This window comes from Hippopotamus amphibius, chromosome 9 (genome assembly GCF_030028045.1).
Source record: "Hippopotamus amphibius kiboko isolate mHipAmp2 chromosome 9, mHipAmp2.hap2, whole genome shotgun sequence".
Classification (NCBI taxonomy): Eukaryota; Metazoa; Chordata; class Mammalia; order Artiodactyla; family Hippopotamidae; genus Hippopotamus; species Hippopotamus amphibius.
Window position 1 is genome coordinate 73,623,150 of NC_080194.1, and position 27,481 is coordinate 73,650,630.

Consider the following 27,481-nt stretch of genomic DNA (forward strand, 5'->3'; position numbering starts at 1 on the left):
AAAGTGTTTGTACCAATTTACATTTCTACAATAAAATTGTTTCATAATATAAAATGTATTTATACAAATAAAGATATAATCCACAATAAAATATATATATATAATCACTTGAAATTTCATCACTTGGTGGTAACCACTGATAATATTGATATTTTGGTATATAACTGGCCATTTTTCTGTGAGTGTGTGTGTATGTTTTATTAAGCCATAGATATGTATTTGTTTTGTTGAATAGAATTTAAAAATATAAATCATTTTGGAGCTTCCTGTTGTCACTTACAATACATGATAAGCATTAAAGAATAAATGTTTTATGCACCTGCTGATGCTTATGCTTCCAGAAACATCACTAGTGTAATCATCACTCCCAACCCCGGACTTTGAGACTTAACTGCCACTTCTGTGGCTGGACCCCAGGCCCCACTCTTCAGGTAGAGTTAGTGCTTCCTTCTCCTTGCTTTCTATCTCCCTGTGCACTTCCCAGAGTTGGCTTCATTGCCTGTTGGTTAGTTTGTACCCACAGGCAGCTATGAGTTCCTGGAGAGAAAGGATCGCCTATATTCAGCTTATGTTCCCAGTGCCCGGAACTCGGTCTAGTATGTGAGCAAATCTGCAGATATTTTTCAGATTAAGAAACAAATCAACTTTTATGAAGCAATCTGGCATAGCAGTTAAGGGTATTAGCTCTGGAACATGGCAAACATGACTTTGTATCCCAAACTCACTTCTTAATAAGTTGTGATTTAATCTCTCTAAGGTTTCCCCATCTATAAAATGGGGAAGCAGTAGTACCCACTTCATGTTTAGATTCAATTCAAAGAATAGTTGCAAAATACAGTACCTGGAAATGGAGTGAGATCAATACATCTCAGGGTATTGTGGTATTACTACTCTAAAGGGAGGAGAAAGCCTCCTTGGTGAAGCACAGGGAATTACACTGTCCACCGTGCACAGGCGAGATAGTGGGGAACATTTGGGCCTTACTCTTCCCATAGACCTATTTCTAAACTAAGATGGAACTTGGATTACAGAGAACTAAAGGTCAATTTCACACTCCTTGAGATAAACTTCCTTGGCCCCTTGTCTCCCAGTATTTCCTCTCACAGTCTGTCCCCTCCTCCCATACCCTAGCCATAGCCATCTGCTGCCCGTGTCCCCGGCACTATTCTAGAAAATAGAAGAGGACAAAATAGACATATTTCAAGCATCGAAATGAAGTGTAACTAACAATTACAATAGTTAACACTTCTGTAATGTTTACTCTGTTCCTGACACTGAGTAGTTTTCAGTATTACCTTTTAAAATCTTTCTAACGACCCCATGAATGAGGGCCACATTTAGCTCTCACTTACCGATAATGAAACTGACATGTGAGGTTTCACCCAAGGGCACCCAGCTAACAGCGGCTTAGCAGAGGCTGGAATCCAGGCACTCTGGTGCCAGAGGCCATGTTCTTAACTACTGTGCCAGGCTGGTCCTGCAGGAGCTCAGAAGAGCGGCCACGCAGGACAGAGAGGACTGTGGGCCAACACTGGATTTGAATTCTCTCAGCTCCTGGAATGTGGAAAATGAGGCTTGAGAGTTCTGCCGGGATGATTCCCTTAGGGACCTAGAGGGTTGTAAGGAAGAGATCGACATGGGTAAATACGCAGAGAGGAGGAAGGAGTCTTTCCATGTGTTAGGGAGAATAGATGTTTGGTTTGGGGATTGAATTGGGAAAGATAGAAGACATGGAGGCTCCTAAAGAGACTTGCAGTGATTTGGTTAGTAGCAGGAGTGATGGAGAGGAGAGGACAAATTTACAGATGTTTCGGGGATAGAATCAGCAGGATGTGGAGAGAGACTGGGGCTGGGGGGAGGGACTGAGGGCGTAGTAGGTAGTGGACTGCTCGTGGGTTCCCAGCCATTCCTGGCTGCTGGAAGACCAGCAAATGAATCTGGCTGCAGTGAGTATGTGTGGGTAGTCAGTCCGTGCAGGAGACGGAGAAAGCATTATTGGGCAAGAAAACAGCCTGCAAGGGCTTGAAAGGGCAAGAGGAATGTGGGTAAAATGAGACATTCAGGGAGGCTGCCCATGTGTGCAGAGATGGGAGAGTGGTGGAGGCAATTACCAGGGGCTAAGGATGGAAAGACTGGGGCCTAATATGCTGTGATAGGGCATTTGCACTTTATACTAGAGACCACAGAAGTGTTCAAGAGAGGGAATTACATGTTCCCATGTGTTAGGTAGAATAGATTTTGGTTTGGGGATTTCTTTTTTGTTGGGGGCAGGATGGGGAGAAGAGAGGAATCAGGAAAATTAGCCTGATTGGCCTCTTAATCAATTAGGAGGCTGCAGCAAATAATCTTGACAAAAGTTACGACAGTCCAGTTAAATTGCAACACAGAGCCCCAAACATGCCACACCCTGGGACATAAGTCACCACATTTATGACCAGTCATCAGCCCTTGCTTAAGCACCTGGAAAGTTGTTACAAAATAAATTTCAGGTGGGTTGAGTATAAATTGAATAGCCCTAAGTTGTTTTGTTTTGAATGAGGTTATGGAAACATCAACAACAAAAAAGTAACCTAAAGACACTTACCCTGTGAACAGAATTCCTCCTTTCAACATTGCCCACAAACTGAGCCTTCTCTGTCCTTTAATCCATAAGAATCTCTTATATTTGTGCATATTTGGGTGCCTGGTTTTCTTGTAGCCACCCAAACACAGTCAGTTACCACCTAGATGCTGACCTAAATTGCTATCTCTAACCCAGATCTATCTCCAGAGGCTTAGTCCTTGAATCAATTAAGATCATGTTTTGCTGCAGGTGACAGAAAACCAATCCCAGTGGTTTAACTAAATTAGGGTTTACTTTTCTCAGATGGTAGATAACTCAGGGCCATACTACAGCTCTACAAAGTCCAAATCCTTCTTTCTCCTCTGCCTCCCTTAGCAAAAAGGCTTCAGCCTCGTGGTTACAAAATGGTTGTATCTTGCAACACAACCCTGTTTAGGCAGGAAGAAGGAAGAAGGAAAAGGGTGAAAGGCAAATGCCAGTTGGGCCTGTTTTCCAGAACCTCCACTCAAGGATGTCCACTTAGAGCTTATTGGTCAGAACTGGATCTCATGACCAACCATAGAGAGTCTGGGAAGACTGGCAAGAGAGTCTAGGAGGGTGGATATTTTAACTGGGCACTGCACTGGCCCCAAAGAAAGCTGGCTTCTGTTAGGAGACAAGAAGAGGGAGAGGATACTGAGTGAATAACTAGCAGGATTTTCACATACCCTCTGGACAGCTCTGCTTGGGTATTTCATAAAGATCTCAAATGCAGTATGTCCTATAGTGATCTTGTCATTTTCCCTCCACAGTGGTTTCTCTTGCAGTGGTTTTGTTTTATTTTGGGGTTTTTTTTTTTTTTACTATGGTGAAATTCACAACCGTTGACCCAGTTTGCTAAAGTCTTAACTCCTTCCTATCCCCATCCAGCCGTATCCAGTCAGTTACCACCTGTATGGATTCTTCTATCTGTCCACTTCCCACCTTCTCTCCCTGCCATTGTCTCAGTCCTAGTCATTATCACCTGTGCCCTCCCTGATTGTCCTGAGGAAAGTCTTGCCCTTTCCAGTCCCACACCCTATTCTTTACATTGTGTCTGCCACAGGGTTCTTTCTTAAATTCAAAACTATCGATGCCCTCCTCCCCCAAAAATAAATTTCCCACTACCTGTACAGTAAAGTCCAAATTCCCTGACATGACCAACAAGGCGCTTTGTGACTTGTGTGACCTTTCAGCCCATGTCTGCTGCCTCATTGCTTCATTCTGCACATCAGTCACACTAAAATAAAATACTCTTCTCTAAAAGAGCCACTTTCATCATTTTCCCTTCAGCTTGAATCTCCCACTTCCTTTCTGCCCCTGTCTCAGCTCAGAATAGAGTTCCTCCAGAAACTCTTCCAGGACCTGTCTTTGTAACTCTTATCATTCTGTACCTAGCCATATGTTTACTTGTCTTCCTCATCAGCAAGATCAGTGGCTCTCAAACTTACAAGAATGTCAGAATCTCTGTTCACAATGTTCTTCCAGAAACCTACTGAATCAGAATCTCTGGGGAGGGGGGAGCTGGGAATCTGCATGTTGAACAAGCAGCCAGGGTCACTGTCAGGCAGATGGTCCAGGAACCAAATCGTGAGAAACACTGAACCAGACTCTAGGCAACCTCAAGGAAATTGTCCTGGTCCCCAGTGCATCCCTAGTGCCTAGCACAGGGCCAGGCACAAAGTGGGTCTCGAAATCCAACCTTTTCTCCTTCCTCTCCTCTACATTGGCTCATGGACATAATAATAATGATTACTATTTAAAGGGTAGCACAAACTGCTGTCAGGCAAATGAATGAATGATTCTTCTTCAGTGATTCTCCATCGTCTGCAGTTTCAAGTCCAAACTCTCTGACAGGCCTAAGATTTGAATCCAGCAGTGCCTCTTATCAGCCCTGTGACTCTGAGCAATTTGCTTGAACTATACACACCTTGGCTCCCTCATCTGAAAAACTATGCTGACACTTATACCAACCTCATACAGTTGCTATTACAAGTAATTGAGGTAATGAGTTTCAAGCACTTAGGACAATGCCAGACACATAGCAAGAACTCAGAACAAATTTATTGTTGTTGTTATTATTACTACTACTACTATCTGTGGAGTACCTATCAAATTCTAGCCAGGCATTTGAGTATGCATCTTTATATGCATTATTTTATGTAATCTTCCTACTCATCATAGCAAGATAAGTATCATTATCTCCATTTTATGGATAAGAAAATCCAGGCTTAGAGAAGCAAAATAATTCATACTAGGTATAACTGAGAGCAAATGGAAGAGATGAAATTTGCACCTTGTTAAAAAAGAAAATTTTAAGGCTTTATTAAGATAAATCAAGTTTGGCAACCACATAGAACAATATGAACTTTTATACATTGCTGGTAGGAATATAAAATGACATGATGACTTTGGAGAGCACCGTCTGGCAAAGGTGAAGCTGTGCATACACCATGATTCAGCAGATACATTCCTAGGAATACATCCTAAAAAATTATCACACCTTTGTACTAGGAGGCATGTTCAAGAATGTTCATTGTGTGATTATTTATTGAACAGAAGGATGTTTAAATGAACTAGAGTATAATCACAAAATGAAATATTATACAGCAGTTATATTGAATGAATCTCAAAAAATGTTGAGGGGGAAAAAGGAAATTCAGGATTAGTTACAGGAGAATACCATTCATATAAAGCTTAAAACATGCAAAAGAAGCCATCTATTTTTGTGGATACATACATATGTACTAGAAGCATAAATACATATGTACTAGAAGCAACATTGAGTTGATAAATTGATAAGCCCCAAATTCAAGACGGCAGTGACCTACAGGGGGAGAAGGGAATGGGATTAGGGAGGATTACACAGACATTCAGCTATATATTTAATGCTTCATTGCCTAAAAACAAAACAGCTGAAGCAAATATAGGAAAATACTAAGATGTGACTAAGCTGGGTAATCAGTACGTAAAGATTGGTTATATTATTCTATCTCTGTGTATGCTTTATTTCATAAATTTTTTAAAGGGTTTCTTTAAGAACACGAAGAATAGAGACTCGGGGGTCCAGAAATGTCCTAAATGTCCCCTTGGGCCCTTCCACCACCATCCCTGATGGTGGCTGCCTCCCCAAGCCTCGTGGCTGCGGGGGGACCTCAGTGTCAAAGTGACTGGCCTGCGCCATGGGCGCCCGCAGGCTCGAAATCTAGCAAGCGCTGGGCACTCTTGTGACTTAGTCTTCGACTCTCCCAGGCTGGGACGCCGGCCCGCCCGTGCCACCGAGTTCAGAGCTAGAGGAGAACCAAAGTTCCCCTCCAGGAGCCGGTCCCAGGCAGGAACCTCCGCAGCTCGATCACTACTCCACTCAGCTCTAGCCACGCCGGAGAGCTTGCGATGGTGAGTCCAGCGGACCCCGGCCCAGAGCTGGCCGCGCCCACCCTCGGGCCCGCCCGGGCCCCGCCCCTGGCCCCGCCCCTGGCCTCTCGGTTCCCTGCGCCGGCAGCTCAGGGCCCAGCATGCCCTGCGGTGAGCCCGCTGTCTCTGCCTGCCGCTGTGACAGGATGCTGCAAATTCCTGTTTAAAAAATTCATCTCAGCATTCTCACATAGGGCTTGGAAACCACCTGAACTTCATCAGTACCATCAGATCTATATTCATTGACATGAAAAGTAATGCCATAAGATAGTAATATGAGAAAAAAAGCAGGATACACAACCGGTATGTGTAAATATAATCCCATTTTTTAGCATGTACCTATAAAAAAAAGGCCGATGTGAGTATCTGTGTAAAGTGAGATTAGGAATGATTTTTTTAATTAAATAATGTATTGGCTGCGTTGGGTATTTGTTGCTGCTCACCCACTTTCTGTAGTTGCCACAAGCGGGAGTTACTCTCTGTTGCAATACGTGGGCTTCTCACTGCGGTGGCTTCTCTTGTTGTGGAGCATGGGCTCTATGCATGTGGGCTTCAGTAGTTCTGACACATGTGCTCAGTAGTTGTGGCTCATGGGCTCTAGAGTACAGGCTCAATAGTTGTGGTGCATGGGCTTAGTTGCTCCTTGGCATGTGGGATCTTTCCCGACCAGGGATCTAACCCATGTCCCCTGTATTGGCAGGTGGATTCTTTAACCACTGTGCCACCAGAGAAGTCCAGGAATGAGTTTTTTATTCCTAGCTATATTTTCTAAATGTTCTACTATGTTTTAATTGGTTTAAAAAATTTGTGTAGGGGGGGAAAATAATTTTCCTTCTACCTTTCTAGGTCCTTGGCTGAGACACCCCATCCCCATAAAAAAAAAAAAAAGGCAGATTAACAGAAGAAAAACAAATTTCTGCAAATATATGAGACTCAGAGGCAACCAGACAATTGAGGTTTATCTGCCATCCTGAGCTAAGGAAAGGGATAGGAGTCTGGGTTTCCAAAGTGGGGGGAGCAATTCATAGAAGGGTGAGAAGAGCAAATATTTGATAAACAAATGTTTGCCCTGCCAGGCAGATATCTCTCAGATGAAATACTTGTCTCTGGTAACAGCTCTCTTCTCGGTACAGGTCCCCTTTCTAAATGGTTTTAGGCAGTTAAGAGAGAGGTAAAAAGCGTTTCCTAAGTTGGGTCTTGATTGCCTTCAGCTCAAAATAACCCACATGCCAAAGTGGCACATTTGGGGGTGGCATATCCTACCCCCCCTTCATTAGGTTAAAAGAAAAATAACTATGCAGTTCCAAAATTCACCAGGTACAAAAAAGTACTCAAAAAGTAAGTCTTTCTCTCACCCCAGTTCCTTAGCCCTCCTCCTCAGAGGAGGGCTTTACAGGCTTTATATTCAGAACCAGTTTTTATAATCAGAAACATAGGGACATTTGCAATGAATGAGGCATTTGTTTCTGGGTTTCTATCTCCCATTAAGAGACTGGGGAGACTCTTAGGGCAGGGAAAGAACTCTGAGCTTTGAAATCAGACTGGGTTTTGAACCATAATTCTGCAACTAGTGCAATCTTGAACAGGTCACAAAGCCTTTCTAATCCTCTGTTTTCTCATCTTTGAAATGGAGTAACCACCCATCCTGATATTTTATTAAGATTAGATGAGATCATGTGTATAAAGCACTAAGTCCCATTGCACACATATAAATGCCCAGTAACTGCCAGCCCCAGTCATTATAATAATTATTTCTTGTGTCTGGTACATGAGCTGGCACTTAGTTAAGTCTTCAGAAATGGACTGATAGACCATTTGTTTGGCAGGGAATAATTTCTGAGTTGAAAAGCAGCTACAAAAAAAATCCCCTGAAGGTGATGTGGGCTTCGAGGGACCACAAACTCCTTTGTAGCTTAGTAGCTGGTGGGTTGGAGAACAAATGCTGAGACTGGTGCTCTGTAGTTAAACCACGCTGCATAAAGCTGTGGGCAAACCCAAATGTATATGCTCTCAAAAGTCTCAAAAGGCAACCAACCAACTAGAGGAACATAAAGAGCTGTACCCAAGAGTGAGGAAGTTAATATGCATTTGTCCTTTGTGCTGAACTCAGTGTCCCCATATTCTGTGGGTGAGCAGTCCTCTGCATGCACATACTAAAGGACTCAGAACTTGGAGTATTGGATTATTGTCATAGAGATTGGGGGAAGGGCCAAGAAAGGGACTAAGATTTACGGAGCCCTGACTACATGTAAGGCAATTTATGCGCATTTTTTTCATTGAATCCTCATAATTTTGTGAGGTAGGTGCTACTGCCCCATTTGCAGATGAAGCATTTAGGATTAGGGAGGTTGGTGACTTGATGAAGGTCACACAGTTACTAAGTGATGAAGCTCAAACTCAAACGCAAAGGCTGACTTACCCCAAGCTGGCATCCTTTCCCACCACACCACTCTAACCATGTCAACTTCCACTGCCTTGAAGAAGGCTTCATGGCAGAGATGGCTAAATATAGTAGAAAGGGAAGGCTCTCAAGTTAGAAAAGTTGGATTCAGTTCTGGAGACTTTCTGTGTGGACCTGGGTGAATCACTTGATATTTCTGGACTTTGGTTTTCTTATTTGAAAAATGGAGATCATGACACCTATAGCGCTGAATGATAGGACAGATCAAATGGGTCTGACAGGGCTGCTTAAACTTGAAAGAGCTATGTGACTGTTAGTGCTTTTTGTTAGGGGCTAGAATTTTAGGATATCTCAGAGGAGACTGTTTCCAGCAAGGCAGGATAGATGCAAATGCAGGGTAGGCCCTTTGCTTGAGCCTGGAGACATGAGATGGAGAGAAGGGCTTGGCTCGCCCAGAGCAGGAGGGCTTTGCACAGCATTTGGTGTTTTAAAGCAGATCAGTAAACATTAACTGAAATTAATCCAGACATGGCACAGGAAGTGGTCTGGGTGAAAATCAATCCTTTCATTAAATATTTGTTACTTAGTCTGTGCAAGGTCCAAGGCAGATAAAGGAGAATAAAACAGGTCCTTAATAACATGAGATAGAAGGTGTAAATATCACACTCTGGAACTGCTGTGGAAATAGACATGAAAGACCCTTGCGCAAAGAGCTCCATCTGGGAGAGGGATACACTGCATCCTAGGCAGAGTAATCAGGATTCTCAGAGTAGGGCAGAGGTGTGTGTGGTCAGAAGGGAGGGAAGATGTCTGTCTGGGGGCAAGAGGCTGAGAGAGAGGGAAGGTGGGAAGAGTAGGTGGGATGTAAGGTCCTTGGCTCTTGGTTCTAACTCAGAGGGTGGTCAGCATTAATGTGAAACCTGGACAGTAGTGGGGTTTAGGGATGGAAAGGAAGGAGACAAGAAGGAATGAGGTTGGGAGGAGGGTCTGGTGGGATGCTGTGAGAAATGGGATAGCGGGGTGGCATGAGGGGGCGGGGAGTAGAAATTGTCCAGAGAGGAACTCTTTGAGTAGGGAATGGGTCAGAGGGTGGTTTCTCCTCTAAGAGACCGCTTCATGAGATGGGGAGATTCAATATATAAAAGCCCTCCACTTCTTATTAGACTCCTGTCTTCAGTCTTTGAAAATTTCTGAACCTCAGTTACTTTACCTTTAAAATGAGGCTAATTATACATACCTCATATGATTGTTGTAAAGAATGAACTAGATCAATTTCATAGCATAAGGGCCCTAGGAGAAATATCCAAAAGTGTTCCTAGTAGCACTATGTGTAGTAGGAAAACACTAGAACCATTTTAAGGTTCCCTCAACTCAATGGATACATAAATTATAATGTACTCATAAAACAAAATATAGCCAAGAAAATGAATGAATTAGAACTCTATGCATCAACAAGTATGAATCTCAGGAACATTATGTTGAATGGAAAAAGTGTCACAGAAAAACACGTGCACTCCAATTCTTTTTATATAAGGTTAAAAAACATGCAAAACTAAAAAAAAATACCCTTTTTTTCTTTAAGAACTTTTATTGAGATACAATTGACATACAATAAACTGCATATATTTAAAGTGTACAATTTGATATTTAAAAAAATACTCTTTAAAGATACAATTATGTAGTTATAAAGAAAAGCAAGAGAGAAAGGCAGAACATTTGGGAATGTGATTATCTCTGGGATGAGAAGGAAGGTGATGGGATGAGGGAGGGGCACTCAGGGGGTTTCCAAGGCAATGGTAATATTCATTTTTTCAAATATAAAAATTGTTTTTGGTAGTGTTCATTTTTTTTTTTTTTGAGTGAACAATTTTTATTGAAACCCTCAAAGATTAAAGAGGACCAAATGGTGAGTTTGGGTACCATAACAGAAAATCTCACCTAACTGTACCATCATTCACAGGAATGAACAAACCCAAACATGACAAAATTCAAATTCTCATGTAATTGCTACAAGTGAATGTAAATGAACTAATAATTTTATCATAACCTTTCTTTAATCATATGAAAAGAAGGGAATTTACATGGCATAACAAAAGATATGCAAAACTTAATGAAACACAATTCTCTTAAATTTCTCGAACTTATTTTTATACGATGCAGAATGCACTTGAAATGATTAAATGACTTAAGCTGATTCTTTTTTTTTATTGCAAACTGTTTTAACATCAGCTTAACCCCCATGCATGGTATTCAAAAAGAACACACAGCTTTTGAATTAGAAAGATCACTTAAGTTAAGACGAGGAATTAAGTATTGAACTTAGGAAAAGGCTGGGGTTTCTTCTGAAAGAAATCTTCAAGTATCAATATGTATAGAGAAAGAATACTAATTTTGGTTACAATTTCCCCCTTACTGTTAAAATATACAAACTATATAATACCTTTCAAAATAAAACACCCACATAAGATAACTTTAATTAAGAAACATTCAAACCAGATCTTGGAAAAACATTAAGCAAGAAATTTACTGGGCCAGTGATGTCTTAATTTGTGATTACTCAAAACATTGGATCAGTCTCCTGCTGTAGAGCCCAGTTTCTCTCCCTTTTGGTCCCTACAATTAAGAAACCTTCCATTCTCTGTGCTATTGAGACAACCTGTGCTCATCTCACTTAAGAGGAAAAACATTTTGCCGTACATTGACAGACCAAGGAGGGAGAGAAAGTAGGTGCTCTGAAGAAAAGTTAAATGAGGAAGAAAAAAAAAATTTATCAACTGAAAAGTTTCGTTTTGTCTTTTTTGCCCCACTCCCCACCCCCAAAGGAATGCTGTACCTATTTCACATAATATTGGAAATCCAGGTTAAAGGCACTGGGATGTACTCCTCACCGTGAGCAGACTGCTGAGTTACATCTGACATTTCTGAGTCTGCTATTGCAATCAGCCTCCTTGCTGAGTGTTTCCGTGACATTTCTTACACAGAAACCTAATGTAAATTAAATAAGTTTCAATCCACGTATAATGTAACTAGTTTTATAAAAATATTCAGAGTTGCTAATAAAGCACCAAGAAAAAGAGAACCTCAGAGAGAGGACTCAGATCCTTTCTACAAGGTCACCCCTTTACAGTTTTCTCCAACAGGACCTCCAGAGTGACAATGGTCCTCTCTGACATGTCCTACCCATATAATCCCAGGGATGTAGAACACTGCTGTGGTGACTATACCTAAATGCCAATTTTCATTATAAATAATTAAGAGGTAGTGTTCATTTTTAAAAACTGGTTTTGGGTACAGGAGTTTTGTTGTATCGTTTTTAAATACCTCATGCCTATTTTATAAGTAGTCTTTTTTTTTTGCCTACTTAATTTTAGTACAAAAAAAGTCTATCCCACCTAATACCAACTACTATAAATTGCATAATAGTTTTAAAAAGAAGCAAGCAAACAGAGAATTAACTTTGAATGATTTGGCTTTCGATGGATTAGTTTTTGTCTTATAAGCCATTTGGCAAAGTGATGGTTTGGGGAATTTTTCATTTGGGCAGCTGACTTTTTGTGATTTGCTTGTTGGAAAATTGACCTGGAGTCTGGTGTTGGGTAAGATCAGGACTACTAGAAGGAAGCAATGCATGGGCCAGCCTGGAGGAGGGGCCCTAACTCGCCTAGAGGAGGAGAGGATGTTTGTTGGAGACCTGGGCTGAGTCCTGCTAATGAGTAAGTGCTAACCACTTCTGTCAACTCTCCTCCTTAACAGTTCTCAGATATGCCCCCTCTCTCCACCCCTACAGCCACCCCCTGGACCACTAGTGTGGGCCTCCTGATGGGTCTCTTGGCATCCACTCTGCCCCCTCCAGTGCTCCATACCAGAGCCAGAGAGAAATTTTTCATATATAGATCTGATCTCTTTTCTCTGCGTGACACCATTCAGTGGCCTCCTTGGCTCACAGGATAATAATCACAATTATTAACCTCACAGGTTACTGGGACAATGAAAGGAGCTGACGCATGTAAAACATCTGGAAGAGTGCCTGGTACAGGGTGGGTGCCACATGAACGTTAGCTGCTATTATAGTTACAAGGCTGTGCCCTCCCCCTACCTCCACCTTGCAGGGCCGCTCCAGGTTCACCTTGGGATCTTGCTCCTGATCTCCAGGTGCTCCCCACTTGTCTTCTCAGTTCCTGGAATGCACCAGGCTCCTTCTTCCTTCAGGAACCTGCTCTTCGGGGCTTAGCCACATGGTGACTTACTTGTTTTGGGAAGTGTCTTGGAGCACACGGCCTGCTTCCCCAGACAAGCTGCTTCTCCAGGGCAGGACCATCTAATTTCTCTCTCTGTCCTCCGTGCCAAGCACAAAGAGGGCATTGGCAAGCTTTGTTAAAGAGAAGAATGACATATTGAGGATCTGAATGGCTGAAGCCAGGGCCAGAACTAATTTCCTTCCACCCCAATGATAACAAAGCTGAATTTCACACTGTACTGGGCTGTCAACAGCCTGTAGGACCTGTTCATTGGCCCAGCATTTGGGGGGTTGCAGGGAATTTCCTGAGGACTTTGCCACTGAGAACCACTCACCCAAAGCCTGAGCAGAGCACCAGGACAGCCAACGCTGAAGCATCTTTTGCTATTAACCAGAAGGATCCTGGACTCTGAAATAAGATGCAAGAGGTCCTGGCAGCCTTGGGTCAAACCTTCGAGGTTGTCCCACCTTGTTCCCCACTTGAATTCCTCCCCTCCACCCCCCTGCATTCAGTGCAGCTCATTTAGGTGTCTCCCACGTGGGCCGGCACTGTGTGAGCATGGGACAAGGGGCACCCAGTGAGGACAGCCATCAGCAGCCTGGACATCAGGCCTCTGGGCGAGAAAACAAGGCAGTGACGTGCACAGTTCGTGTCAACACAGTGACTGCAACCTCAGGAATGTGGCCAGTGCAGCAGCTGCCTAGAGGGAGTGTCTGGTGCACAGTGAATGCCCAGTACTGTGGGGTGGATGTATGGCCAGTATGGGGGTGTCCATGGGGTCAGCCATCTCCTCATTCACAGAGGAAGCTTTTGTCAGAACTGGGTTTTAAGGCATGGGCAGCTGTTTGTCAGATGTTGGGGGACAGGGAATGGAGATGGGGTGTCATTTGAAGAAGAGGGAACAGCATATGTGAAGACACAGAGGCCTGAAACAAGGTTGCCGAGGTATTACAGTAGCTCTGCAGGAATGCAAGGAGGTATGTGGGGCAGGGGGCGGGGGAACCTGGGGGAGCAGAAGATTATGCTGAAGAGGAAGGCGGCTGAGGCTTTATTCTGTGGCACTGGGAGCTCTTGAAAGGTTTGCAGCAGGGTAAATGTGTGATGAAAGTTTCTTTTGAGAAAGGTCGCTCTGATAGTCTGTGCAGGGCTTAGGAGGAAAGAAGGGAGACTGCTTGGAGCTCATTGTAACAGTCCAAGTGAAAGATGATGTGGTCTGACTTAGGGCCATCAGCAGGGCTGAGGAACAACAGACTGATTCAAGACACCTCTGCGCACAAGAACCGCAAGGCTAGGTGGCTCATCTATTAACTACGCGTCTTGATTCTGCTGTGTTCAGGAAAACATGCATCTGTGTGAGAGAGGACAGGTGCAGAGATGAAGGACACACATCCCTACCCTTACAGAGAGGAGGCCAACCCACACTCGTCCATCGTGTTGACTGAGGGCCCACTTAGCCCAGGCACAGAGGTAAACATGATACAATGTCTGCAGCGGCAACTGGGCAAGGAGCCGGACCATGAAGCATTGTGGGAACTTGGGTGCAGGAGGGACACTTCTAGATTGTGCAAGTGGGTGAGGCCAGGTGAAGAGGTGGCATTAGAGTGGGACCCTGAGATATGGAGGTTTGATGCTTTGGGAGGCCACTCCAGACAGGTGACACAATGTGAGCAAGGCACAGCCATGCTGAGGCCCAAGGAACTGTGATTCAGTCTGGTGCGTGCGTGTGTGTGTGTGTGTGTGTGTGTGTAAGGTTAGAGGGGGAGAGAGAGAGGACATGGCAGGGGCAGTCAGGGGTGGCCTGTGGTGAGCCGGAAACACCAGCCTAAGGAGCAGGGGTGGGTGGGGCAGCTCCAGTGAGCCACAAAGGCTTCGGTGCAAGGCAAGGGACACGGTCTGTACTTTAAAGAGACAAATCTGGTACCATGTTCAGTAAGCTGGAGGGACAAGCCCTTCCCTGAATGGGGAGATCAGTAGGTGTCTGTTGGCATAGCCACCATGAGATTTGATGATTCTCTGAACCAGAGTTCTGGCAGAAAAAAATGAAACTGAAGGGACAGATATGTGAAGTAGGCAAAGGCAGCCCACTTAGGAGTCCACAAGTATTAATTCTCTGTTCACTGTTTATTGTCTGTTGACAGGGCCAGACGCTGTGCTAGGCATGAGGGTGTGGGCAGATTCAGGCACAGTTAACAAGGATCCTGGGCTTGGTGAGCTCACAGGCCAGTGGGGAGAAGAGAGAAAGGGAACATTTGTTGCCTCTGGTACTAGGTGCTAGGTGCTGTGCCAGAAACTTGAGATACTTAATCTCAAAGCTACAGCTGCAGTATGTAAGATTATCTCTGTTTCTCAGATGTGGAAACAGACGCTGAAGCATGAAATGACTTGCCCAAGGCTGCACCAGCAAATTAGGGGAACCTTCCAAAGACAGCACTTTGTCTCCTATATCAGAAGTCTCCATTAAAGCCATCCAGACCTTTCTGGCATTCATTTCCCTTACTGCTTATGGAGATATCACCAATGATGTCAATGACTAATAGTTGAGAGTACCAAGAATCGTTTTTTATGTATATCAACTAATTTAATACTTGCAACAACACTGTGATTTGGTTACTATTATTATCCCCACTAGACAGACAAGGAAGCTGAGACTCAAAGGGGTTAATGACTTATCCAAGGTCAAAGCACTGGGAACTAGAAGAGAAAGGACTTGAATGCAGGAGGTCCAGTTCAAAGCCCATGCTCTTAACCAATATGCTATACATAAATACTAACCAGATAGATTCCCCTACGTGGACATAAATTAAATCACCTAGTGTGCTTCTTTGCAGATTTTATATTTAAACATGTTTATTCATTCAGCATTTATTGAGTGCCTTTTATGTGACAGATCTTCTATCCAGCACACCAAGGATCCAAGGATATTTAAGACAAAGGCCTGCTCTCCGGGTTGGTAGGGAGACAAATGAACAGGTACAGTGAGGTACAGGGACGACGTCAGAGGGGTTGAGCAGAGGTGAGACAGTGTCTAAATTAAGGTTAGGTTTACCATGTTCATTCTGCCTGCTGTGTAGACAATAAACCCTAGAAGGGTAAGAGTGATAGAAGACCAGTGAAGGTTGGTGCAGTTGATCAGGAGAAAGACACACTGGTGGCCCAGGCCAGGGCAGTGGCTGCGCAGCTGCGTTACAACCCGGGAGTCAGTGGTTTGGCTGAGAGATCTGCATGAATGGGGTCTCCCACTAACTTCTGGCTCTACCACTAACTGACCCTTTAGTCTCTGGACAGGTCTCTTCCGCTGGACCAAGGTGAGGTGAGATGTTTGGGTCAGAATGACTCTTCTGTTCCTGTCCTCTCTAAGGCTGAATATCATTACCCTGCTTACCTTCCACCAGTGACTTTCTCCAGCTGTCTGAACTCCGGCCGTGACCCTGTATGATCCCATTTCCCTCCACGTCATTTTCTGCCATTTTCCGTACTGTTAATCTACTCCAGCCATACCAGCTTCCTTTCCGTTCCTCAGAGAGTCTTGCTTGGCCCTACCTCAGTGCCTTTTCACCTGCTATTCCCTCAGCCCAGGAAGCACTTTTCCTAGATCATCACCTGGCTGGGTCTTTCTCAACCTGATCTCAGCTCGGATTTCATCTCCTCAGAGAGGCCATTTCTAACTACCTTAACTGAGACGGACCCCCAATTTACCATATCAATTCTCCTAGTTTACATTTCTCCTAGAGTTTGGAATAAACCGAAGTCATCTTAATTAGTTGTTTTCACCTTTATCATCTGTCTTCCCAACACAAAGTCAGTTCCATGAGAATAGAGACCTTGTCTGTCTTTGTTCATTAAGATATAACCAGCACTAAGAACAGTACATGGTCACCACATAGTATACACTTGATCAGTATTTGTTGAATGATTGAGTGAATGAATGAATGAATGAGCCATCTTTCAGCTTTTTGAAACATATAATCTAAAACAGGACATCATCCACTTCCTGAATCAGAAATTTTTTTTTTTAATTTAAATAGTTAAAAGCCCAGATTTAAGGAAGGAAATGAACATGCATTCTCCTGAATTATTTTTTTTTTTTAATCATTGAGTCATAGACTGTTCAGATTCGGTGGGAACCATCTTGGTCTTTAGAGTCAGGCCGACCTGGGTTCAAATGCTAGCTCTATTGCTTGCTAGCACACGCAGGTCACTTGACCTGTTTAGCCTCAGTTTTTCCCACTGTAAAATGGGGGTAATAATTTCTACCTTAGAGGAGGCATTAAATTAGACATTAGATATAAAGTGCTGGGAACACAGCTGGTGCTCAGTAAATATTAATTCCTCCTACCTCCACCCAGGGAATCTGTGGGCATGAGCCTGTCTCACTCTCCAGGCTGTGACCTCCTGAGGGCAGCCTTGTCTTCAGAGTTTCCTCTGTGGGACTGTGCAGGTCCTGAAGACCTGTATATGTTGAACAAACAGTGGAACCTAGTCCAAGACCCTCATTCCACAGAGGAGGAAACTGCAGCCCAGGGAGGCAAAATGACTCTCACACACAGTGTGTGAATGGCAGAGTGTGGCTTAGAGCTTGGCTTAACTTCGCGCCCAGGGGCTTTTTCATCGCCCCCATTCTCTGCTGCTCTGGTTTTATTCATTATTTCCACGCAGCATTCCGGGTCCTGTCCCAGGTTTTGTATTCTTCCATAGCTCTCTGAGGCCCAGGGGGATATTTAGGCTGTGAGGAAGCCTGCACAAGAGCTAGTAAACAAAACTGAAATACATTGCAAGCTTTATAAAAAGTGTCCCAATGGGCTTACAACTGGCTTACAATGGTAAACTCTGAAGTAAATTCTCAAAGACTAGAAGTACAGGCAAAGAGTCACACTATTATATTCTCCAGCCCTCAACTGTGCTCCTATATCTTTCTGTTCAGTTCATAAGGCTCCCTGATGCCACCCCAGTGACTGGCTTTATGCGGAGCCCTGGGCCCTAGAAGATCAGTGACATCAGACTAGGGGGTGAGAACAGATGTGGACATGGGCAGTGACCACACAGTGTAATCTGAGCAGAGACAGAGAAATACAGGAAGCTGGGGGAGCCCAGAGGAGGAGCCCCTAGACCAACTTAGTAGAAGGCTGCGGGGGGGCTTCCTGGAGGAGGTGATATCTGAGTTTCACTTTTTTCTATGTGAGGAATATTCTCTCGCCCTGGTAACATGACTTTCATCAAACCTGGAAAATGTGTGGGTGAGGCAAATGAGTGACTTAGCATAAAGCCAGTCACTGGGGTGGCATCAGGAAGCCTTATGAACAAAGCACTTTAGTTTTGCTTCCTGGAGGTTGAGGAAATTCTGATTTGCTGATCGGATCCTGATGTGGGCATTTTTTCCATCATGCCATATATATGATGCTGAAAATAAAACGAAGTAAAACAAAATCCTTTTGCAACATCACGTGGTGTAAACATGATAGGGATTAACAAACAAGTTTGGGGCAGATCATTTCAAACCTATGGGTCTTTGAGAGCACTAACAAAAATAGCAGCGATCCCTATAAAACAACAGCAGGGCTAAATCACCACTAGCATTTGCACTCAGCCTCACAGTCACTTTGTCCTGGCAGCCTTTTGTATTTCCTCCCAGATGAAGGATCTTTATGACATTTGCCTCTAACAGAGACTAGGTCCACCAAAATGAAAAATCTAAGGCTTAGACTTCTTTCAAAACAACAAAATTTTTTCCTTAAATACCAGAGGAAGTATCTGCACTCTCCGCTTCCCCAGAGAGCCTCACATTGGAAAGGATAGTGGTTCTTAAGCCACTAAACCAGTGGCAACTTGCACCAGAGAAAAGCACTTCTGCGGGATTTTCCAAGTTTTTGTAAGGTCTTCATAAAATGCTACAGCTTCCTCTTTAGTGGTGAGAAGGCATGCTCCTAATTGCTTCAAAACATGCACATGCTGGAATATACTGCGCAGGGACATCAATATGACTTCCACATAGTGTGGATTCTGTACCCCCTTAACCAATCATGTGTGCTATTCCTATGAAAGAAACACACATTTCAGCAGAACAGACTGTTTTGAATCTTCCTTGAGGAAGGGAATTTAAAGTGGTTTCTCCTTCAGGAGGTTTTCAGAGACCCTCTGGCCTCTCCACTCTTTGGGCTAATAATCAGAGCCCACTCATCTTTACAATACGTGTGACCTTCTATAACATACACTCTTGCAGAACCTTTTCTTCAGGCTTCACAACAGTTTTGCAGATTAAGACATGTAGGTGACAGATGCCACCCCCACTGCTCCCTCTCAGTGGGGAGGGTGACAGAATTATCTATTGCTGAGGACCCCCAGGCTACACGCCTTGTGCCAGACACCTGCCATATGCCACCTAAGTCCATCCTCAGGGCAGCCCAGCGAGGCCAAGGGCGGTTTACTTCCAAGACAGTTTGATGTTGTCTTCACTTTCCAGGGGAGGAAACTGGAGCTTGGGGATATTAAAGTCATCTAGCTGAGAAGTGACAAGGGCAGGATGGAAACCAGGCCTTGTGTGAAGATAACCCCTGTGGTCTTTCCCTGCCACCTCAGGGAGCCAAACTAGCAACTGGCAGCAAAATGGATGAGGTTATCTCCGCTGCAGAACAGCCCTTGAAAGCCTGACGGCTTCCCAGGCTGAGAGCAGGAAGGTCCCATCTCGGCAGGAGCGTGTGAATAACGATTCCTATGTAGTGAGCATTTTTTATCAGCCAGGCACTGTGCCTGATGCTTGCAATGTTATCTCCCTAAACTTCTCCCAAGCCCTGTGAACTAAGGATTTTTAAACCTGATTTGCAAGTGAGGAACTTGAAGCCAAGAGTTTTGCAACTTGCTCCAAAGGCTTGTTAAGCAAAGGGCTGGGATCTGAAACCACATCCCACCGATTCCATGTGAATCTAAGGGGTGCTGAAATCAATGAAGCCTGACAGGGCTGAGGCAGCTTCCTGTTTGTCTGGGACTGTCCTTGGAGGCACCAATGACCAAGGGCAAGACCTGCACGGGACAAGCTGAGAGACTAAAACTCCCACCGTGAAGACACACGAAAGCTGAGACTTCGTAGGAAAAAGAAGAAATTAGGTTTCACTGGAGAGTGGACAGTATTGCCCATCTCTGCCCCACCTGTGCCCAGTTCTGACCCCCATGTGGGAAGGGTAAAGGGCAACGTCTTCTTTTTTTTAACCAGCTGAGGGGGCTTCCAAGGAACCAGCCAGAGAATGTGTTTCGTGTGCCTTAACATTTTATGGGGGTAGAACTAGTCTCTGACCCACACTTGAAAAAGTCTATGGGTGAGAGGCTTGGCTAGAGCACCCACTGGTGGCCAAGTCATGAGATGGTGTGCTTTGGGAAGGGCCCAGATTTTGGCTGGGCAAGGATGCCTGCGGGTTTCCCAGAGCCAGGAGGAGCCGGATTACCAGGACCTTCTAGAAGAGCAGGTGACCCCTAGAGGGGTTGAATGGGAGCTTAACTGGGGGAAAAGGCATAGCTTTCAGCCAGAAAAGGCAAAGCCATGTCAAGGTGCCATAGGTGGGAGATCCCCAGGGATGGCGAAGGGCTGGAAGGGACCCATGGACACTCCCACAAGACAAATGCCAATGATGGCACAGCTATCTTGAAGAAGGCTCCAATGACAAGTTATGTCTGCACCTGTCAATTTTGACTCTGGTTGCTCGGATCTCACCGCCTGTCCACTTCCACCTGAGGGGAGGTTTAGAGTGTGTCTGTGTGGGTAGGGGGACAGCAGCTAAAGAATGGGAATGGAGGTGCCAAGGCCACAAAGGGCACCCATTTAGAGACCCACTGGATTCAGTCCTTCCCCTCTGAGGCCACAGGGATAATCGTTCAATATAGTTAATTTTCTTGCAGTGATGAACTACTCCACATGTGGAATACATCATCTCTTTCTTTTTCAGTATCTCTTTAAACATTGCCATTCCTTTCCCTAGAATAGGAGTAGGAGGTGCCTGTTGCTTTTTAAAAGAAATTAATGACTTTTGTGCCTGTTGCTTTAAATTAACATCTGGCTACACTCTGGCTGCTCAGCTCCACCCCCTTACCTTCTGTGAGCACAGATGTTCCTGAAGGAAAAGGTCTGCTCTGGACAGGAATTTTTTTTTTTTAATTAATTTATTTTTTTTTAATTTATTATTTTTTGGGGGGTACACCAAGTTCAATCATCTGTTTTTATACACATATTCCCGTATTCCCTCCCTCCTTCGACTCCCCCCCACCCTCCCTCGAGTCCCCCCCACCCTCCCCATCCCAGTCCTCTAAGGCATCTTCTGTTCTCGAGTTGAACTCCCTTTGTTATATAACAACTTCCCGCTGGCTATCTATTTTACAGTTGGTAGTATATATATGTCTGTGCTACTCTCTCGCTTCGTATCAGCTTTCCCTTCACCCCTCGCCCCCCCCAAACCTCGAGTTCTCCAGTCCATTCTCTGCATCTGCGTCCTTGTTCTTGTCTTGTCACTGAGTTCATCAGTACCATTTTTAGATTCCGTATATGTGAGTTAGCATACAATATTTGTCTTTCTCTTTCTGACTTTGAAGCGCCATACATGGGAGGAAGGCTGGACATGGCGGAACCCAGCACTGAGTTTCAGCTGTGTACCAGGAACTTCTTATGCTCCTGGGGAGATGGCTGAGGAGTGTGGTGTGTGTAAAAACATGAAGGAAGGTGTTTGTCCCCTCAGGCAGGTCACTGTCTCTCTATGAGGTTCCCAGGGAGACTGTGCCAAGCTAACCAAGCCCAAGAGAGACCCCAAAACAAACATCACTAACTTTGGGATGAGTGGGAGGCGTATTACTCTTACAAGAGTATATCATTTTTTCCTTTTCATATATGTATCCATTTATTAACAGCCATTTTACTATGAGCCAGGCACTGTCCTCCAGTCTGTGTATAACTTGAAGATTTAAAAGAGCCTTTTGGGAAAACAGGAAATACCACTTCACTAAATGTACATGCAAATTTTCAGACACATCCTGATTTCAAAAAATAACGCAAGGAGAGTACTGTGTGAAGGGAGGAGCTACGGCAGCTCTCTGAGATGGGGCTGCTCTGGGCCATCCTGGCTCTCACCAGGCCTCTCTTCAGAGCTGCAGCCTGAACCTGGTTCCCCCACCTTGGCCTGGATCCAGCTCCAAATCTTCCAGGGACCCTGGGAATCAAACGTTCAGGATCCTGCCAAGGCCCTACTATGCCAACTGGCCAAGCCCTGGATGACAGAACAGGGTGGGGTCCACGTTTCCAGATGGCTCCTATGAACAGCTCAGTTTCTGAAAGCAGTCTGTCAGCTCTCACACACTGACACAAGCAGGCTGGGGTAGCAGGGTGCCCACAGGATTTGCTGGGACTAAGAGATTCAAGAGGGATGACAATGGAATATGGTGAATTCCTTAAAAACATTTCTTAGTATTACATCGTCAACTTTTCCTTGTTGAAAAGTTGAAAAATACAGAGAAGGCAAAAGAAAAACAGCTATTAAGCTCATGACCCAGAGATAAGCACGTTTATCATTTTGGTGTGTAGTGTGGAAAACGGATCCACCTTCCCCTTGCCTGCCTGCTGCCCTCAACACACACAGACATACACACACACCCCCCACATGCACATATATCACACTCACATGCACATACTCTCGCACACCTCCAAAACACACACATGCATGCACATCACACACTCACACCACACATACATGTCAACCACACATATATCAAGAAGACAACTAAAGCATTTCATAAAATCCTTATTATAATGGTCAATCTGAGTCCCTCCTTCATTTGAGGGAAAGAACCAAGGGGCAGAGGTTTCCAAGCCTCAGTAGGTCTAAAAACTATCCGGACACATGTTAAAATCGCGATATCTGTTCTCACCTCCCGGGATCCTGATTCAGCAGGTCTGGGGTGAGGGTGGGCTGGGCAGGTGGATCCAGCGAGTGAGACCTCCCACCTTGTAATGGGGACTGGATTTCCGTGGAACTGGAATGGAGGTAGGTGAGAGGCTTATGAGAAGGAGGCGTTTGGAGGAAGAGAAGTATGAATCTCAGAGCAAATGAGGGGAGGTTAGAAACTGGGGTATGCCCTGTGCAAACCTCTCCTTTTATGAAAAATCCTAAGGGTTTCCCTTCCACATGCTGGGAAATGTCAAGAGAGGGAGAGCCTCTCCTTCCCCTTGGACATCGTAGCACCTGTCACGATTGTTCCAATCCTTCTGTGCGGAAAGGTTTATCCCATGCCCAGTTGGATGTTTAAGTATGGAGCCTGAAGGGGCAGAGAAGTGGGGGGAAAGAAGCCCTGTTCCTTCCCATCTCTTCCAGGGCTTCTATGGAGGAAGGTGTTCACCATCCCACTGAGGGGGCTACAGCCCAGGTCCCGAGGCAGAGACTTGAAGCCCAGTGGGTAGTGGCCCAGACATCCAGGAGTGCTCCTGGGCGGACAGTTTAAAAGAGGCAAGAAGACTGAAGCTCCCCTGACCCCTGCCTGTTAGAAAGAGTTTCACTTTTGAAAGGAGAAAGAAAAACACCATGAGTACCAGGCCACGTGTAGCCCACTTGGTGCCTTTGTGCCAATGAGAAAAAGGCAGACTTCCTCAAGACCCTTAACTTCCACCTGTCACAAATTGTCATGATATTACGAGAGAGCAAGCACTAGACTACCATCCACTGGAAAACTGTCATAACAAACACACAACCCTCAATGCGGAAAGGCACGACCTTAGAGAGGGTACCCTGACACGCTGCATGACTGCCTGGGACAGTCTTGCTTACAGGTGTCTGTGAATTTTACACGTGAGGAAGCTGAGCTGAGAGAGGATGAATAAATAACTGGACCAGGGTCACACTGCCGCTTAGAGGTGGATTCAAACCCAGCCAGTTCGACTCCACAGCCCAGGTTCTGCACCATCAGGCCACCGTTCCTTTCTTTCTCTCCTTCCTTTCTTCCTTTCTTCCTTTCTTTCTTTCTTTCTTTCTCTCTTTCTTTCTTTCTTTCTTTCTTTCTTTCTTTCTTTCTTCCTTCCTTCCTTCCTTCCTTTTTCTTTTTCTTTCTTTCTTTCTTTCTTTCTTTCTTTCTTTCTTTCTTTCTTTCTTTCTCTTTCTTTCTTTCTTTCTTTCTTTCTTTCTTTCTTTCTCTCTCTCTCTCTCTCTCTCTCTCTCTCTCCTTCCTTCCTTCCTTCCTTCCTTCTTTCTTTCTTTCTTTCTTTCTTTCTTTCTTTCTTTCTTTCTTTCTTTCTTTCTCTTTCTTTCTTTCTTTCTTTCTGCCACGTCGCCTGACTTGTGGGATCTTAGTTCCCCAATCAAGGATTGAACCTGGGCCCCCACAGCAGTGAAAACACCGAATCCTAACCACTGGACCCCCAGGGAATTCCCAGGCCACTGTTTCTATTGGAAATGTTTGTTACTCCCCCCAAATCCCTGAAAAAACCTTAAATATTATCCTTAAAAATGTCAAATTTTAAATTTCAAATATCACCTCTGCTTATGCTACCTTCTTTGACCTCACCAGGTCCAGGTGGCCGTTCCCTCCACTGATCCTCACTCCTGGACTTCATCCAGCCCTCTGTTAAAACCTTATCTTAATGAGTGAATTTGGTAAGTTTACCGTCTGTCTCTACTCTCAGACTGTGAGCAAATTCTTCAAGAGCTTGCTGGGGAGACTGAGGAGTGCCAGCTCTGAGCCCCCAGAACCTGGCACTAGGCCAGGCACATTGGAGCAGCTTGGTAATGATGGATGAAAAGAACTGAAATGAACTCTCATGTGAGGGGATTGGACACAGTGCCCTCCCTGGACCACTCCAGCTCTGACCTTCATGAGTGTTTGTTTCCGTGTTTGATTCTAAACCTCTGCCAATGCTGGGGGGCAGGAATCACAGCCCCCAAAACAGAGGGAGGCAGGATAAAGAGTAATTGCCAGGAAACGGCAACCACATCTGCTCAGAAGATGCCAGAGTGATAAGATGGAAATTGGTCTAGAAATTGTGGAGCTTCTTGGGAGGCTCACAGGAGTACATGAAATGCCACTGAATGCCCGAGGGCTCCCCAGGCAGAGTGGCCAGAAAAGCTGTCAAGGTCATAGCCAACTTTGAAATCCCCCAGACACTCCTCCATGAATAGGTTTTCAGGAAAGGGAGAAAAAAACAATAGACTGTCATTCTAATCAGAGGACATTAATAATGCTCTCACTAGGAAAAGGTCAGGGGCTTTCTGCCAATTTCAGTCAGGTGTCCAAGGACATCCTGTGTGTGCAGAAGTTTGGGGCGGGGGGAATCGTGAGAGATTTGTGAGCTCAGGGGGGTGGCAAGACACAGCTGGTGAGACCCCCGGTTCCATCCCCTTCTCTGCACTTAGTGGAATATAACTGAACCCCCCATGGACTGGGTCCCACCATGAGAGAAAAGCAAGTTTTCTTGCTCCAGAATTTAGGGAGATCTTGAAGGGTCAGTGGTATCTCTTACCCTTTAGATTTTACTAGGACTGAGCTCTACTAATCTAAGGCAACTAATATGCAGTGACTCATATTTGATGATTTAATTTCTTTATAATTCTGTTTAATTCACTCATCATTTGGAAAAAACAATTCCCAACGTATCCAAAAGATTCACAGAGTTGATCTTGCCCCTTCATTAATTAACTCAATATGTTTTTCTTACACATATGTCACGTGCTCCTGGGCCAGCTCGACAGCATTTTAGCTTTGTCCTCCTCACCCACATGGAAGGAGTTCCCCCAGTGCTCTCCTAAGCCAGACATCCTGATGCAATTCCTTAGTGGCCTCTGTCCCACCTGGACCAGGGCCTAAGCATCAAGAGGGATTGTGCTACTCAGGACCCAGAGAAGCAGCCGCTCAGCCACTGCCCGGGCCCAAGGGGCTGCTTCCCCACCAGACAGGACACCCGGGATTGGGGAGAGGCACACACATGGGGGCAGAAGTACCTTCAGATCCTTTGGCATTCTCTAAGGGACTGTCAGTCCAGACTCCATATTGTCATAGCAGAGGACAGAGATAAATGCCATGTTGTTTTTCCTAACAAAGGAATGAGGAAAATACATAGAGATAGTAAAAAAGTCCCCTGTGATTCATCATCAAGAGATAATCACTTTTAACATTTTGATACTTACTATTTCTGTTTTTTTTAATTTGTATATAAACCCATACATCTATTTTTACAAAAATAGAATTATTCTGCAATACTTTTTATGACTCCCTTCCGAAGCACAAATTACTGTGACTGTTTCCCCATGTCTCATATTTCATAATATTGCCTAGTATGAATGTAGCTGTTTATTTAACTTACTCTCTATTGACATCTAAGTTATTTACAATGTTTTTCCTACTGTGCAAAAAGGTGAATTTTTAAAAGAGATGATGGGTATTTCTTGTTAACTCACCATGCATCCCTCTCCTCTGGTTTTTCCTTCTGTGTTTCCACCACCAGCTTGTTGGCCAAGCCAGAACTCTGGAGTCAATCCTGCCCCCTCCCTGCCTCTCACCCCTCCATCCAATCAGTCACCAGTCACCCAGCGGTCTCTTCTCTGGGTCCTCAGCCCTAGCTCGGACCTTGTCTGTTCTCTCTGGACTATCACAAAGGCCTGGCCTCTCAGAGACGCCCCTCAATTCCTCCTCCTCCCCACTCTGAGTCATCTTGGAACCAGGATGATATTCAGTTTGCTCGTCTACTGTCCTTGGGGGCAGGGAACGAAGCCAGAAGCGCCTAGTCTTGGCAGAGGAGGAGAACCGTGTTTAATGGGGATGGCTGTACCCATGTTTTGAGGAGGCCGACCTCTGGGAGATACGGGAGAAATTGGTGATGGGGTGTTAGAATGAGAAAGTCCTTCTGAATCTCTGGGGTGCCTGTTGGGAGTCCTCAGGGGTCAGTCAGGGCGATGGATGGGCTGGCTCTGCTAAGGGGAGCTCAGCCCTTGGCCGCTGGCTGGCGCCCTTCCCAGGCCCTTCCCCTGCGCATGTGTTCTTTCACAAGTCCTCATACTGGCAGGGGCTCAGGGCCTCCCTAGAGAAGCTCAGAATGGGAAGCTAAAACTCGATTCTGGGAAGATGAAGGCCCTCAGGGCAGGAGAGGCTGTGCATGTTTAAGGTTGCCTGCAGTGGCATACAAATGCCACTAGGGAGTTTGATAATCCTGTAAATTTGGCTCCCGACCCTTCTTTAGTCCTGAGACGTGACACTGCCTCTTGGGAGCAGAGGGAAAATGACCTTATGTTTTCCTTCTAATCAGGGTCAACTCGGAATCTCAGATTTTAGAAAGACATGAAAGGCCTTTTATTCCGGCCTCTCTGTTCTCTGTTTAACATTATCTCCCCAGAGTATTCCAAACAAAGCCAGCTCCTTCCCATGCTCTTCCTTCCAGGAAGACTTTTCAGTCTTTGCATGGATTTTTAGAAAGCTCTTCTTGGACCATGATGGGGAGGCCCTTCTTCACATTCGTGCCTTTGCTTTGTAAGTCAGCCCTGCCCTTCCCCATCTAGTTCACCAGGGCAAACTCTCATTCCTTCTTCAAATCCTGGCCTAAGGTCACTTCCTCCTTCCCCGTATCTCACAGACTGAGTTGATTCTTTGTCTGGATTTTCCCACAGTGCCCTGCGCTTCTCTTTATCATTTGCAATTGCTAGTTTACTCGTCTACATTCTGATCCTCTTCTCCACCTGCTCCTGCCACCATGGACACTTCTGAGGGTGGTACCCAGGCTGATTTGTTTCTGTATCACTTGCCCAGCCCAAGACTTGGCCAAGAGAGGAGGCCTGAATGAATGGATGAGAAGGGAAGAAAGGAGGGTCTCAGACCACTTTAAATAGCAAGAGCTCCTGTACC

General features: G+C 44.9%; 2 long non-coding RNA genes across 2 annotated transcripts; one reads left to right on the top strand and one right to left on the bottom strand.

Moving 5' to 3' along the window:
- The first annotated feature begins 13,394 nt into the window (after positions 1 to 13,394).
- Positions 13,395 to 24,233, top strand: LOC130829324 (uncharacterized). The gene is made up of 3 exons (XR_009047485.1): positions 13,395 to 13,611; positions 13,971 to 14,101; positions 24,161 to 24,233. It is a non-coding gene; the product is annotated as an uncharacterized LOC130829324 (long non-coding RNA).
- On the bottom strand, positions 21,829 to 26,210 carry LOC130829323 (uncharacterized). The gene is made up of 4 exons (XR_009047484.1): positions 26,044 to 26,210; positions 25,588 to 25,678; positions 22,532 to 22,636; positions 21,829 to 22,011 (listed from the first exon to the last, which is right to left on the bottom strand). It is a non-coding gene; the product is annotated as an uncharacterized LOC130829323 (long non-coding RNA).
- Positions 26,211 to 27,481: the final 1,271 nt, after the last annotated feature.